This window comes from Neolamprologus brichardi, chromosome 9 (assembly GCF_056152115.1).
Source record: "Neolamprologus brichardi isolate AB-2024 chromosome 9, ASM5615211v1, whole genome shotgun sequence".
NCBI classification, from domain to species: domain Eukaryota; kingdom Metazoa; phylum Chordata; class Actinopteri; order Cichliformes; family Cichlidae; genus Neolamprologus; species Neolamprologus brichardi.
In genome coordinates, this window is record NC_142112.1 from 27,972,878 (window position 1) to 27,988,809 (window position 15,932).

At 44.7% G+C, this 15,932-nt stretch overlaps 1 protein-coding gene across 1 annotated transcript in view; it reads left to right on the top strand.

Moving 5' to 3' along the window:
• Nucleotides 1-2,777: 2,777 nt before the first annotated feature.
• gli3 (GLI family zinc finger 3) overlaps nt 2,778-15,932 on the top strand; it is a 98,540-nt gene continuing 85,385 nt past the window's right edge. Inside the window, exon 1 of the mRNA XM_006794973.3 lies at nt 2,778-3,171. The gene's annotated coding sequence lies outside the window, so the exon portion shown is untranslated. The remainder of the gene's footprint in view (nt 3,172-15,932) is intronic.

Consider the following 15,932-nt stretch of genomic DNA (forward strand, 5'->3'; position numbering starts at 1 on the left):
ACTGTGAATGATGTTTGTCTTAAACTACACTGCTAATGGCTTATTGCTTTCCCTTTAATATCTGCAATTAAATATTTTTTCCAGAAAGTGCATTGTTCTCTTCTTATAATGATAAAATGGACAAAAAATGATGTTTGACTGGTTAATATCAACATGTTTTATAAGATGTATATTTTAAAATTTCGCTCTTTTTGTAATTTTCTTATATTAGGTACAACATGATAGAGACATAAACAGCCTGGGAGAGCCTGGGCATGGAGTCAGAACTGAATAGTAAGTTTTGTAACCAAGTAGCCACCAAATTCCTAAGTCTTGGAGTTTAGTTTTAAAATTGCTAGCCCTTATTTCCAATCGAGAAGATTAAAATACTACTTTGAGAGCATAAACAGATTTAATAACCTGCAATTTGTGTCATATAAAGGCAGAGATCAGCTGAGACTTGGTTGCTTAGTAAACTTACTGACAACTTGACTCACATTCAGCTCCTCACTACTTTCCGCCTGTGTTTGTCTACAGCCGAAAACACTTCAGATACTCTGTAATCTGAATACAACTTCTCCATTTTGCAGCAAACAGTACAGTCGCCCCTGTCATTCCTCTGTTTCATGCAGCCGCTTCGTTTCCAGCAGTCACATCTGTGTGGATATAATATGCTTATTCTGCTGTATCCATTTCACTGTGACATCTGTCCAGCAGAGAAGAATTAAAGGCAAAAAAAAATAAATCCAAATGCCTACGCAACACTCTGCCAAGTATTGATTTACTGTTACATGTGTAACATACAGTACGCGGACAAACCGAGCGCTGCATTTTGTTTCAGTGAGATCATCTGAAACTGGGAACACGCTCTGCGGGGTTGGTGATTATTTGAGAAATGAGCCCAGATGCTGATCTTAAACGCACGGCGCTCCTTCTCGATTGTGAGCTGGTGAAAAGTAAGACTGGGTGCGCAGGGATAAGATGTCTGCGTGTGTGTCGGTGTGTGTTTGTGTGCCTGTTTGTGAGCACGCCCGAGCGTCCACCTTAGTGAGCTCACCTCCCTGTCTGTAGATCTCAGGGTCTGGAACAAACAGTAGTTCCTTCTTAATTGGGGTGAGATCTGGGGCTTAAAGAGGGCCAAGAAGGGACCTGAACCCCTTTCTTTCTCCTCCAGAATCGCTTTGGCTACAGAGGCGCTTTTGATGTGTGCTTTGGCTCTGTGAGTCCTACTTTGGAATATGTTCTTGGGAGACCATTGGTTACTTGCCTCCAGGCAGAATCTCAATCCCCAGGATCCTGGCCCTCTTTGATGAAATACTTTCGGGAGCCGCTAACCCCACTGATGCCCATGTGCACCTCCTCCCTCCTCCTTTACCCTCTTGTTCTCCCCTACCTCGCCCCGATCCTCTTTCCACCCTTCACCTCCCCCAGCCTCCCACCTCTACTACCACGTTCCTTGGATTCTCTTTGAGAGATTCATAACAAGGACTTTATCTCTGTGTAGTCCGGGCCAGATGAGCACCGCCTGACAAACTGACAGGAGAATTAGCGGCTGTCTTACAGAGCACCTTTGACTGTCTCCTCTCTCGGCCCGACTTCCTGTAGCTACAGACGTGAGCGTTTTCTATTCATATTCTCATACTCCATTCTTGTGCACGTGGAACACTTCTATATTTAGTTTTATGACCTCTTAACCTTGTTTATTTTGTCTGTTTCTCCTTAAAATAATAACTAAACATAAATATCTTTAAAAAAAATTTATGGATGCCAAAGAAACTTCACACCCATGAAAACCAATATAGTCGTTCACACACTCATCATAGTTTACAGTTTTGTCACCTTGCTTCAAACTGACATCCGAAATCCATCTTCACATTGCGACAAAGTCAAAATCCCGACACTTATAACGATGACAAAGACGTTGACAGTCGTGACAGAAGATCCTGAGCTCTGATTGATTGGGCGGTAATTAGTCATTGCTGACTTTATCAGCATAATAAGTGTCAGGAAAGTGATTATAAGGCAGCCTTAAAAGACGGATATTTGTCTTTAAATCAAACGGTTTAGTCATTTGTCACAGCAGCCGATTGGATGTGTGTTACAATGAGGAACAAATAGACTTGACGGACCTGACCTCTCGGCCACACACACACATTCAAATGCTGGTTAAACGGTTGATTTTCCTTCCCAAACTCCCACCTCTTCATTGATTGAAACTGCACCCTAAAGACCTCTCTTACCACATAATTTCCCTGTATATTGATTATGTATATTGATTACACCTAACCCTACAGGAGGGCTTCCCTCTGCTGAAGCATTAGTAGGTATGACTCTGAAGGCTGAGCCCAGGAGGCTCTCATAAATCTGCAGTTAAATGTATGTATGAGTTTCTACATAAAAAAGTGGGTGTTTTCAACTGAGATCTATGAGATTATTTCAGCTATTTTAGTTAAAACTTGGATCCAATTAACTCTCGGTGCCTAAAATGCAGTCATTCGTGCTTAACCTGGACCTGTTTTCCTCTTCTTTGTGGTGGAAGGACTGAAACTTCAGTTTTATTTTGTTCTTTCTCCCCTCTAGGTTTATTTCTACTACAGAAATAGTACTACTGAGGAACAAGTCTTTAAAATGCTTACTAAGAAAGAAAGAAAGAAAGGGGTAGCCTGCACAAAATAAAAAAGGAGTAGGCAGTGAGTAAAGGAGGGAGCAATCCGAAGGGAGGAGTCAAGCGAGGGAAGGAGCAGCTGGAGTCCCACACTTCGCCCTCACTCTCTCTCTCTCTCTCTCTCTCCCTCTTCCCGAAAAAAACCGCTCTAAATGTAATAACAACTCTCCATGCGCTTCTCTGACGCTTATGTTGTTTTTACGCACATCTGCGGTCTGCTATCGGCAGATATTATCGGCAGGCTGATGGTGTTAGTCCGGCGGTGGTTGAACACAGCAAACTGTGAGAAGGAGGAGAAAGACAGACAAGAGGAAAAAGTCTGGCAGCGCCGTTTTGGAGTTGGAGTTGCAGCGTAAAAAAAAGAAAAAAGAAAAAAAAAACTCCCAGGCAACTCTAGAGGCACATCTGCAAGTTAGGAAGAGGAGGAGAAGAGGAAAGAAGACAAATCTATATATTTTTTCTTTTTTTTTGCCTGAGAAGATTTTTTTTTAAAGTCGAGAATTAGAGGGAAATTCACCCAGAGAGAAGTAAGTAATCTGCTGAAAGCTCGCACACACCGCACACAAATACACTTTCTTTTTTCTTTCTGAATATTGTTGCGCTCGTTTGTCTGCTTTTAAAGTTGAGAAAGCCACTCAGAGTTTGTGAAGCAGCGGAGGTTTCATATTTCAAAACGATGGAATTTCATACAAGTTCAGATGCAGAGGTGAAGTGCACCAACTGCGAGAACAGTTTATGAAACTAGCGAAGAAAGCCTCGATCAGGGACTCTCCCCCTCCAAAAAAAAAAAAAAAGAAGAAGAAGAAAGAAAAAAGAAACAGCCTAAATGCACCACTGTCTGTTTTACGCTTGGCCCGGCTGTGATTTAATCTCTGTGAAAGAAGCGTCGGTTGTTAGAAATCCCCGTTTGGCAGATTTAACAAGTATCCACCGCAGACAGATGTGCATTTTCAAACCAGTTGCATAAACTTTCACATTAATGAAAAACGTGTTTTTGTAAAGTTTAATAAGACAGAGAGAGGGGAAAAATCACTCTTAGAGTTTGGAAGTGAAACTTTATTGGACCTCAAATAAGCGCGCGCGGGGGTGTGGTGTATAGTGGCGTGGGATGAGACTGGGGGGGGGGGGGGGGGGGTCATATTTATGTGCATTTGTGATCGTGATCATATTTCAGGATCTGTTATTGATTTGCTTTAACATGTGAGAGACTCGGGGAAACACTTAGTGACGGCATACATGTTCAACTTTTTATTTCAATCCACCCAAAACCTGTGGCTGACCCTCCCCTTGACCTTTGACCTCCCCTTGCTTCACTATCGAGCACCTAGTCATTTATAGTTTTGTAATATTTAATTAGCCGAGACTTAAAATTGGAAAAACTCAAAAAAAATTGACAATAAATTATAACATTAAAAAAATCCTCATGAAATTATTTTTAGTTATAAAAAAGGAGAAAATTAAAGTATTTGGATGATTTCATATAAATCTTTGTTTTCCCTGTCAGCATCTGCTAACCCGACGTAGTTAAAGAGACTCTCCAGAGCTTCTGACAATTTGATTTGCATTGGAAAATTTTTAAAATGATGTTCTTCCCCTTAAGAAAGAACATATTTAAGCGTACATCACAGTGTGTTTGAAGGCATGCGCATGTGCTCAGAGAAATTTAAGCCCATTACACTGAGGTCTGTGGCCCTGCAGGGGTCCATGGGGGAGGTTTTATGGGGGACCCAAGCAAAATTAAATAAAGCATAAATCCTCTGTATTTTAGTTGATTAGAGTTTGTTAGTATTTAAAAAGTGATGGATATACTTCACATGCAAGGTGTCATTTAAAAAGTTACATCAATAATAATAATTATAGGAAGAAGAAGAAGAATAGAAAGCTCTCACATGGGCTTGTGCAGATTTAAAAAAATGTGGGAACAGGGGAACAGAAGTCTGGTGTGTTCATTTTGGGGGTCCAGGACATGAAAACGTTTGGGAGCCCCCCCCCCGCCCTCGAGCCTCCACATGTGCAGATATTTGTTTGAAACTTTCCCTCCTGTTCCTCGCCAGCTGTTCCACATTTTATCTGCTCCTCTGCTCTCGGGTTTCATGCAGACGACGAGGGTCCGAGGTGCTCAGCCATGCGGTGCAGCTCAAATCCTCCCTTTTTTTGTGAGTGTGAGTGTTGTGTATGTGTGTGTGGGGTTTCTTTTTTCTTTTTTTTTGGCACATGGCAAATTATTAACGGAGGTTTGGCCGCCTTGAGACGGAGCAGCGAGCAAACGCATGCGAAATAAGATGTTTAACAGGTCACACAGATAAAAAATAAATCTCATTTTGGGTGTTTTTTATAAGGTTGCTCTCATCGTTCATCTTGTCTGAGGATTTGGCTTTGAGCGGGGCTTTTGCAGGTCTTGGTAACATTTGTCCAATAAAATAAAATAGGCACTGTCACATAAACTGTCATTTAATATTTCCCCTATTCTATTTTATTAATAATAACAAAATAACATTCGCAGGGCTGAAGCTGGAAAATTTACCACTGCACTCAGTTAAAAAAATAAAAGCAGACAAGTCAGGCCTTAAAATCTGAAAATCTTTAGGCCTTAAGCTTTATTTTTAAAATGACAACTTGAGGACAATTTGTAATTAAATTTTGTTTGCATGTATTTATGCATTTTTATGGCGTGTGACTTCTTAATTAAGCATTTTGAGATGTTACCGGTAATTAAAAATATTACACTGATAAAAATATAGTTCCCTGTATATCATCATAGGAGGCCCTTGTCATTTTATTTTCAGTATAAGACATCACATTTAAATTTGACGATTAATCAACAATTCAGTGCTGATAGATCAAAATATATAACATTTTTAAATGGTCAAATCAATTAAAAAATAATGGCTTCAATTTCTATAGTTACACAATAATCTAACGTATGTAATATATATTTTCCAAATATCTAATAAATAATAAATCATAAGAAAGGAAGTCCACGTTGTAAAAAATTGTAAAAGATAAATCTGCACACTGTCTGTGTGTATATCTAATTTTGCTGTTGCTGCTTTCGCATGATACTATCTGAAAGTGGTGCACCTTTTCCAAATAAAGGACTTTGTCTCATTACAATGCAGCAGCAAGGATGAATGCAGCACTGTTTAAGATGCTAATCTTCTGGAATGAGATGCACAACTTAGAGCCATTCGCTTACTGTAGCCAGGAAAGATGTATCGTTGCCGCTCTGTGCTTCATAACTCCACGCGCGAGGAAAAGGCGGATAACGTTTCCCTCTGCAGGAATCGGTCCGTCAGATATCAGCGGCGGCGGCAGCAGCGTGCTGCTTTATCTCAACTTTAAAAATTTCTCTTTTATGCATGGGGACGTTGGCCGAGGACACCTGTGACCTGGTGACCTGGCAGAATAGGGGATGTCATGTTAATGCAGGGAGATGACGTGCTATTAGCTTTTGAGGTATGGCCTGCTCCTCTTTGTAAGGGCCTTACATTCACAGTTACAGGCAGTTTGTGTCCTCAGGCCTTTTTTGCCCTGTTGGAAGTATACCTGTTATCAGGTTTGTATGCAAGAGGCCCTAATGAGCTGTTTTGTTGTGCTAATGCCACGACCTGAAGCACTCAAAGAGGTGGCAAATGTTTTGTTAAAATGAGGGTAATGTGAGGGAAGTTGATTATCCTTTAGATAATGAGCACAGATGTGAGGGTTTTGTGTAATCGTGCTCGCTTTGTGGGTTTTCTTGCAGGTTGCTGTTGGTTCGTTGTTGTTTTTTTCCCTCGCTTTTTTGTACTTTTCCTAAAATTTCCTGTTTCCCGAGAGGATAAAACTGACAGTTTCATTCTATGTAATAATAAAAATCAGCCTACATTGTGATTAGCTGTTGCTTTCCTTGCATACGCCTGGCGTAGTTGAATAGATGGCCCCCAAAAGAAATCTCTTACTCTCTTACTTTGATGATTTGGTACTTTGATATGTTGACATCAAATGAAACAGACACAGTGGGGAAAGAAAGAGGACAAGTCAGACAGAGGTAGTGATTGAGGGGAAAAAAAGGCTGTTCATGAGAGCGGGTGGAAATGTGTGTGTGTGTGTGTGTAAGTGCAGTTTGTGAGGCACGGAGGAGTGCTCTGAAAACTTGGGCTGAGACAGCAAACCTGAGGAGCGTCAAAATGTCTGGATGCATTTGCGTATGAGCAGAGACAAGAAGGGGTCTTCGGGTGTGCGAGGGCTTCTCCTTGGCCTCCTAATCCCCAGGCCCAGCCATCCCTTCAGGGCATGCCTCAGATCTGGCTCTCTGGCTCTGTGCGTGGACGACCCAGCTCCGCCAGCAGATTTAATATGCTATGTGTTCCTGCTCCCCCGGCTCCCCTCCACCTCAACCATCATTGTCCCAGAGCGGGACCCTCACTCGCTGTTTCAAGGAGCCTGCTAAAGGCACCTTTCAAGCCAAGGGGTGATGTCTTTGGATAAGGCGTATGGCGGGGAGGGAAAATAGTGATGAAGGCGATATGAGACTCGAGAAGGGAAAAATGTAATTTCACATATGTATATGGCTCGCATTCAGGGATTGTAATTCACTTGGGTGTTTGCTAGCCAGCAAAAACAGTCATACTCTGAGTGCACATGCATTCTCGTGCTCATTCACACTCTTATTTCTCTTTCTTGGTCTCTCATTCATACAGTTTTTTTTTGTTTTTGTGTGTGTACTGTTCTCCTTCTTACTGTCTTTTTTTTTTGTCTTTTAACTGCATGAAAAATAAAAAGGAAAAAAAAGTTGGAAAAGTTTTTTTTGCTATAGCTTTCGTCCTTTGGAAAGTCCATTTGCACCTGACAATTTGCCTCCCAGAGTGAGGTGAAGAAAACGGCAATAAAAAAAAAATGGTGGGGAAACCTTCACATAAATTTGAATGAAGTGGTTCGGATTTACGGTAGATGAAGCTGTGTTTGACAGCTCGACATAAGGCCTGCTGTAGGAGACGGTAAATTTTATCGCGGCAGAAACGCGGGCTTGTGTGCGAGCATCCAGTGGTGTGCCAGCTCGTGAGTGGTGTTTTCTTTTCTCACACACTTTGGAAGAGAAGCGGACAGGTCACGCCTGCGTGTGACTGCCGCTCATCTCCTCCTCTGTTTGCCGTAGCTGCTGTAAAAATGTCTTTAAGTCCGCCGTGTGAAGTGTAGCAGCGAGAGTTGAAGTGCTTTTAGTCCGGGGGCCCATTTGTTTGTGTGTAAAGTTTGTGCGCCTAAAGAGACAGTTTCCTGGGGCTCCGGGGTGGTGGCGGGTTTGGTGGGGGCTCTTTCTTAGTGCAGATGTGGCATTGTGTCAGCTTTGATGGGAGCCGGTTGTGGCATCCGTGAGGGGGTCTGTGCTTTCCTGTCAAGGGTGGCGATTGGGAGACAGATGAACTGGCCGCTTGCTGTGAACAATGATCCGTCACGTACCGCTGCTTCTTGACGTGTGGGGCTAGGCTGCACCGAGGCATCAGTTTAGGCACTAATTTTTTTTTTCTCTGCCATAACTGTTTAAACTGAACCCCGTATAGTGCATTTTGTTGCACAAAACACCTGCACTCACAGCAGTAATTAAGCTATGTGTTGTCATGCAACGATGCTCGCGCTGTGTTTGCAGCCCCGTGCTGCTTGTAGTTGTCTTTCAGTGGGAGTTATCGCCGAGCCTTGGTGAGTCCCCGAGTGGAGGTCAAGGGGGTGTCTGTTGTTTGGATGTCACATATAAATCCCAAGGTTAATACCTGAAAGAAGCGCAGGCCCAGACATTCTCTTTGCTCTCCAAACATGTTTTAGATGAGTACCTCTTTACCCGCTCTGCCGCCTTCGTTTCCGTCTGCTGTGGACTTGGGGCAAGTTGGAAAAGGAGGGGCGTGTGGGGCGGGTATCCCAAATAAACCCCTTTAGTGTGTTCTTTTCAGTAATGAATGCTAACAGACTCTGGCTCTAATAATGCCTCATCTTGGAAAAACAAAAGGGGAACTCTACTATCTGAGCAAATTTCTACCCGAACCTGAAAGAGCCCTCCTTTGACAGCGCAGCATTTGAAGACTAATCGTTTTTTCTCATGCAAAGCACGCTGTTTTAAGAGCCCGGGCCACGGAAAGAGAGGGGGCTGTGTTTTAACAATACTCCGCAGGGAGTGAGGAACAGGGTTCTGGGAGGGGAGGTAGGGTTGTAGAGAAGAGGGGTGGGGGGGGGATTCCTCTCTCCTTTGCTCCTCAGACAAAGCCCGGTTCCTTTCAGTTTTGCATGGGGGGTAGGGTGCGTGGAGAAGAGGAGGGAGCGAGCAAGAGTTTGAGTTCCTTGAAAGAGATGGACTCGAGCCGTTTTTAATGACAGTTTGTCACCGTGGCCTCTCTACTTTCCAGGGAATTTGTTGGGCTGGCCTTGTGACAGGCCTGGAAAGAAGCAGGCCTGAGAAAATTTATAGAGAAACAGAAATATTAACGTGTACATGGGGCCCTAAAACGGCTTTGGCTATTCCTGCCAGACTGGTGTTTTTATTAAGAGGGGTCGACATGCTTTGGAAATATATCTTATTCATGAAGAAAGCCAGGTTAGACTTCCCAAAGAATTCATTATGTTCCCCCAGATGCGGCTTTGTGGGTCGCAGCCGTCCCTTGGAGGACGTGGAGCGTGGAGCGCAACATTGTAAAAGCTCCCTCAGTGGGCATGGGAGTGCGAAGGGTTCCATTTGTCAAAGGTGCAAGAGTCTTTTTCCCCTCCTCAACACTTTCCCGGCTCAGTCTCAAACTCATTGTCTGAGCAAAGGCAGGACATTAGTCACTGCAACGCCACGGGAGCCTGCGGGGGCTAAGGACCAGCGCTCTGGAGCCCGAGTCGGACAGAGGGGAGGAGAGAGGGGAGAAGGAAGAATGGTGGGAGGGAAGGAGGGAGGGAACAAGTGAAAAAGGTGAAAGAAGGGCAAGAAAAGTGGAGGAAATGTGGGGTAGATGGAAAGTGAGGAAGAGAGAACATGGGAGCTCAGAGTATGTGTGTGGGAGAGGGAGAAAGACCGTGGGGGGGTTAGAGGGAGTGGAGTCTGTAGCTCTACCTCAGGGTTCAGTATGTAAGCCCCTGTCTACCCCCCAAAGCTGCTTTCACAAAGAGATTTACAAGACAGGTCTCCGGTGTGCTTTGCTGCCCTGCATTATGAGTGAGTGTGTAAATGTGTGTGTGTGACTTGGAAAAATGGGCCTTTCTGTTTTTCTATTCCCTGACTTATTTTCTTCTTTGCATCATCTATGCAAAAAAGATTTGGTCAAATTGACCAATCCAGACAGGTCAGACGCTCAACAGCCCCAGTGGAGCGGTGTGAATAACCTATTCCCCCTGGTGGCAGTGTTTGTGTGTGTGTGTGTGTGTGTGTCTGTGGGTGTGTGTGCATTCACGTGTGAATGTATTTCACAGATTCACACATACAAGGGATCCTGTTAGCTTTTGGAATTATTTATAAAGCCTGGCTTTTGTGTGGCGCCCTAAGTCCCTGTCTCCTCCCATTACTGCCTATGACTCTACCTGGGCTTCCTTCAGCTCCAAATGCTGCCTCAGCCACCCTCCCAGCCGAAGGACCTGAGTTTGGTGTTAAAGCTAAACCCTTTATCTGCTGCTGCTACTTTCTTTTTCTTTATGTGCAATCGCTGAGCATTTTCATCCTCTGTAAAAAACAAAAAAGTTTTCTTATTCAGAAAGTCATAATGTCCAAAGACAAACACAAGTCGTGCACTTCAGAGAGACACGCAAAGTTACCCAGAACCATCCCATATGGCCCTGATTACCCTGTAATCCAGGAAAGTTTTTTCCCCCACCCCTTTTTTCTTGCGCACACTGAGGGGGTGAAGGTTTTTTTTATTTAGCGTGTTTTTTGAGATGCTTTATGTTAATGTTTGTCTTTTATTGAAACAAGCTGGAATGTGATTATAGTCCTGCTTGGTACATATGAGCAGCGAACTGCTCTAGTTTCTCCATCTCCCTCTGGCATAGAGATCAATGCAAACCAGCTAACGCAGGGTAATAAGCCATTAGTACACACATTGTTGCAGAGATTTACATACATCGACCGGTGAAGTGATAAACTAGGTTCCGTGTCCTAGAGGTAAGAGTTATTGTGTGTGTGAGTGATTAGCTGAATGAAGCCGGGTTAGAGTAGGTGTGTGTGTGCGGGCACGCCGGTGTATGTGTGTGAAGCATTGCTGGGTGATCTCCTCCTTGCGACTGCCAGTCCTGTGTGATAGGTGCCAGATTGCGTAGCTGGGAGCCAGGTTGTCTCTGCTTGTCAGGAGTGCAAGGTGGAGGAGGGGAGATGTGAGGATGATTACAGTACACTGTTCCTCTGATCTGATTCATCACTAACTGTCTCTCCTGCAAAGGGTGAACTTATTATCCCTGTCTCAACTTCCACGGTGGAGCCAGCTGCTCTCCATGCTTCCCAATTAACCCCAGGCGCCCGTCAAACGCTCCAATTAAGGCCTCCTCCTCCTCCTCCTCCTCGCAAATGTATTTGCCTGCGTTCGCCGGGGCTGCTGGAGACGCTCGAACATGCGGCGGTGAGCGAGCCGAGCGTGTTTGTTTAGGAGCTGTCCTGAGAAATGGCGTTATAGCTCCCAGATTTATTTGAGGTGGGGTTGCTAACAGCTGAAAGAAGTAAATACACCCAGATGTTTGGCTTCTTCACAATCAAGTCGGCAGGCCCGGAGGGGGGGGGGGGGGCTGTCTGTCTAACGACAAGTCCTCGGTTTCTATGCTGGGGATTTTCAGGGGGCCATTTTGTGCCTGCTCTCTTTGGAGTTTATGGGAAGTTTTATTTCCACGAACACTCGGCAGTACTGTTAGGTTTATGGCATCTCATCCCGGCGTCGTGCCGTGTGATATTGCCTTGGTATTTGAGTTGCGTGAGTCTTTCTCACTGGGCTGAGTTTCTTCCGAACTCGGTGTTTCAAAATCCTGTGTGTTTTTGATGCACGGGTTTCTGACGCGCAGCAGTGTGCGTGCGCGCTTCCGTGCGTAGGAGTGTTGCTGTAGGTGGTGGGATACAGGTTTGGCAGCACTAGCAAATCCTCGGAGACTGCCTGTGTGTCTCTGTGTGTGTGTGTGTGTGTGTGTGTGTGTGTGTGCATGTGTGGAGCCTATGAGCCCGTGCAGGGAGAGGTAGTGGTGGTGGTGGTGGGGAATCTGTGGCTGATATGAAAGTGAAGGGAGAGAGTTGTCTCCCGACGCTGCCGTGGGGAGAGCCGTCAGGGAGCTAGAAGTCTTTGGGACTCCCTCTGAGCTTCAGCTGTCTTTGATCTCACACCTCCGCTGCGGTATACTCCACACTGCTCTATAGAACACCCTCACCTGCCGCCGATCCAGCAACACAGACTCACAGCTCGCATAGATGAGACTCTTAACTTGTATACTTGCACTTACGGCAACGCAGGGCTCTGTGCAACTGCACTTAAAAAACTGAGGTGGAAACTTTGCAAGCAGCAACTGTCAGAAAAATATATGACAATAGAGACTACACTGGTTATTTATTTATTTTTTTTAGGATGTATTAATTACTCGGGTAGTGTGTAAAGTTTGGGAAAGTTTTTCAAAATCAGGAGGACTCCTCATATTGCTCATCCTGTCTGATAAGGAGTCCGAAATGCAAACTTTTAAGGATCTCACAGATTTAGCATGCATGGTATTTTTTTTTAGATATTCTCAACTATGGTGTAATCAGTAATGACAAAGGTAGCGTGAATAAGAGTCCTGCTAGTTTAAGCCTGCACATGTGAGTTCATTCCCTCCCCTCTTTTTTCCTGTCTATTACTGACATGTTGAATTAAGGTTGAAGTGCTGACCCTATTTTAAGGTATTTTTTAATGATTTGTGATGGAAGATAAATGCAAAGCCACAAACAAGCAAACAAACAAAAAAAAGCCTAATAATTTTCTCCATCTGTGGAATATGTGACTCAGTGCTACCCTTTTGGATCACTTCCCATCTACACAGGAAGTCTAGCATTAAAGCAGCGCTCCTCCTTTTCTCCATGCATTCCTTTGACTGACTGTGGCACATTTCTGGACAGCCTCATTCAGCATTCCTTTACATGCCGATTTGTTTGCCCTCCCTCTCTCCCTCCCTCCTTATTTTTTTTTTTCCCAAGTCTTCCTCCGTTAACGTCCGGCTTTATCATACGAGAGCCCAACACCAAGACAACTTCATCTCATCCAATTTTCACCCCTTTAATTCGGTTTAAATGGCATGGCCGCGAGGGCCAGAGCGGGAATTAATAAGAGCCAATAAAGCTCGCCGCTGGGGCATCGAGGCCAGTCTTTAAGTAAACATTATGACTTCTTGAGGGGGGATTCAGGCGCGGCAATTGATGAATTGCGGCGGAGCTTGGGAAGGGCTAATTTCTCACTTAGCCGTCCTGATGGGGCTAGCTAATAGGCCTTGCTTTGCCTGGCTGATTGTCTGCTGGCTTTATTATTGTGCATTATCACGCTGCCCCCTGGCTGTTTTTAGCGTTCGGCCCCGGAGACGCCAGAGCACGTCATTAATCACATTGCGGCACTGACTCATTCCACTTCAACACTTATTCCAATGACACAGTGGAATGAAGGAAAGCAAGGAGGGAGGGAAAGAAAGGGAGTGCGCGCAAAATGAGAAAGGAGGAAAACTGAACTGAAAAGAGGAGGAAATTCAAGTCCGAGTGGGCAGGACAGCTTCACGATAACACTCTAACCTGTAGCTGTACAGCCATCGGATTGCGCTCTGTAGTTCAGCTGCTGCGAACAGCCCTGGTTTGACTTCTGTCTGGGGTGCAGAGGATAAGAGGAGTGTATTCTACAGTCCCCTGGGCTAAGTGGAAGATCTACTGTCAAAATCATACGTGCTGCCACTCCACTTACACAGGACCCTCCGTCTGCTTGATCCTCCTCTGAGCACAGAGGCAGAGAGAAAGATGTGTGTGAGGAGGAATTTCACTTCCTCCACTCATCCCCTCCCTTGGGCACCCCCCCCTCTCTTGCTCATGTTCTACACACAGTGATTGCGCTTGCATATTGAAAGGGATGTAGAGAAACATATGCATCCACGTCCATACATACTGTTACACAGCCGGTCTCGCATACTGTCAAATCTACTCGAAACATTTCCTCTTTTCCTCCCGTGCCGTGTTCACATACACATGGGTTACATACAGCCGCTGTTTAACATTTACTTTTTGCTTTTTTTGCTGTGAAAGCACAGCGAAGGATGCTGTTCTTGCGTCTCTGGTTGTGGCATAGCGTAGAGTGCCTTTTAATGACATGTATGAAGAATGCCTCCAAAGACACAGAGCTGTTCTCGCTGCAGTTTGGAGGCCCGCTGACGGGATACAGATCCCGTTCTCCTGTGCTTTATACTATCTGCCATGTGCACGGGCTAATTGAATGGAAAACTTAGCTAAGAGTGTAGCGGGCTGCTGCAGTTGGCAACAATTAGTTTGAAAACTAAACTCTTTAGATACAAAATAAGGTGTGCAGTAAAAAAAAAACAAGTCTAGCATTTTCTCTTCTTTTCAAGGACCTTTGGGATATTTTGCTGAAGTATTAGTTTGCATTGTCTGCGAAAGGCTTCAGTAATCGGCTGAACAAGCATCTTTTCCTTCTCCTTAAGAATCAGAAAAAGTGTCTGATCAAACAAAGGCTCTGTGTTTTAGCATGGGAAGAAAATGGATAAAGTAGGAACAAGGGAAACCGATACTGCATAACTGGGCCACCGCAGCATCAAAGCTGCCCGTATTATCCATTGTCTCAGTTGTCACAGCCCCACTTGCCCTGAAACAAGTGGTTCATGAAAAAATGCAGAGTCAAAAATATATAAATAAACAATCTAATAAGCATGGGGCTGTGGGGAAAAGGAGCAAGGCTTCCATTGTGGCGCTCGCTTTATTTGCCCCTTATCTACTGGGTAGCGAGCGCAAAAGAGGCGTCGTGTAAGCGTTGTGATTACATCGTGTGGGTTTGTTACCCAGGAATGTAAGATGCGCTCGGCTCATTCTGCTGTGCAACACACAAGGTCCCTCACCAGCCCTCCAAAGCATCTTAAATGGAGAGGTCTGAGGGACCAAGACGCATGCGAGGATAATCTTATTAACTGTGGTGAAAGCTACTGATGCTCTGTGTTGTTGCACTGTTTGTCCTTGGAAATAAAATACAAATAAAATCAGTCTTCATTTGAAACAGGCTTTCCATTTTCTAATTGTTGTGCAATACACTTGTGGTAGAAACCTGTTTTTTTGCTGATGGGATGCTTTTAAGACCACATATCTTTAATATAAAGATAAATCATGAACATCAGTATGTTTAAAATGTACAAAAACATCAAATTGTCATGCATAAGTAGTCTCAATAAAGCTTTGCAGTGTAACTAGAAAAAGCTTCACACGTGACACAGTAACGTGTAAATGACTAACAAACTTAATGACTCAGACATGCCACACTGCACAAAAAGGGTGAGAAGATCAAGCACTAAACCAGTTTGCATGTGTGTATCTGGGATTGGATATGTGTGTGTGTGCGTGTGTGTCAGGGTGTGACTAATTCTTGCTAAATGGCCCTTACTTGAGAGTCTGGTCCCCATCAGCTGTAGGCCAGACTTAGTGCCATCTGGGCACAATGTTACGTTTTTGCTGGTGAATGAGAGCCACAGCCCCCAAATCCCCCCCCAGCCCCTTCCCCTTTGCCCTTCAGGGCCAAGGGCATGCTGTAAAAGTGCAGTATTGAACACGAGGCCTAAGCATGTGAAGCTATTGAGCCTCCTCAGTAGGGGTTTTGAACCCATTACAGGTCCTCTAACCACCACCAAGAACCTCTACAGTCACCTTAAGGCATCTCATCCCCTCACACTGACCCGATCCAATGCAAACACATGCAGTCCATAGGAAGCACACTTTGTTTTATTGCTAGATTCAGCTAATCTCGCCGAAGGGCTCACACTCCTCCTCCCCCCTCTTCTTCTTCGCCCCTCAGTGTTTTAGTTGTTCCAGCTGTGAAGGAGCTTTTAATATTGTTGGCATAGCTGCGCGACGTGCAAAACACACATTGTGCATACAGGAAAACATGTGCAGGCACGCAGGGGCGCAGTGAGGTGCGCACGGACGCATGCATGCATACGTGAACACTCGTACGGACGTGCGCGTATAGTCTCAGTCTCACACTCCTCCCTTTCTCCATTCATTTTCTCCCTTATCCCACTTTTGCTCACAATCTCCCTCAATCGTCTCCATCTCCCATCTCTCCCCTCCCCTCTAACTCGCTGCGCCGCGGTGCGT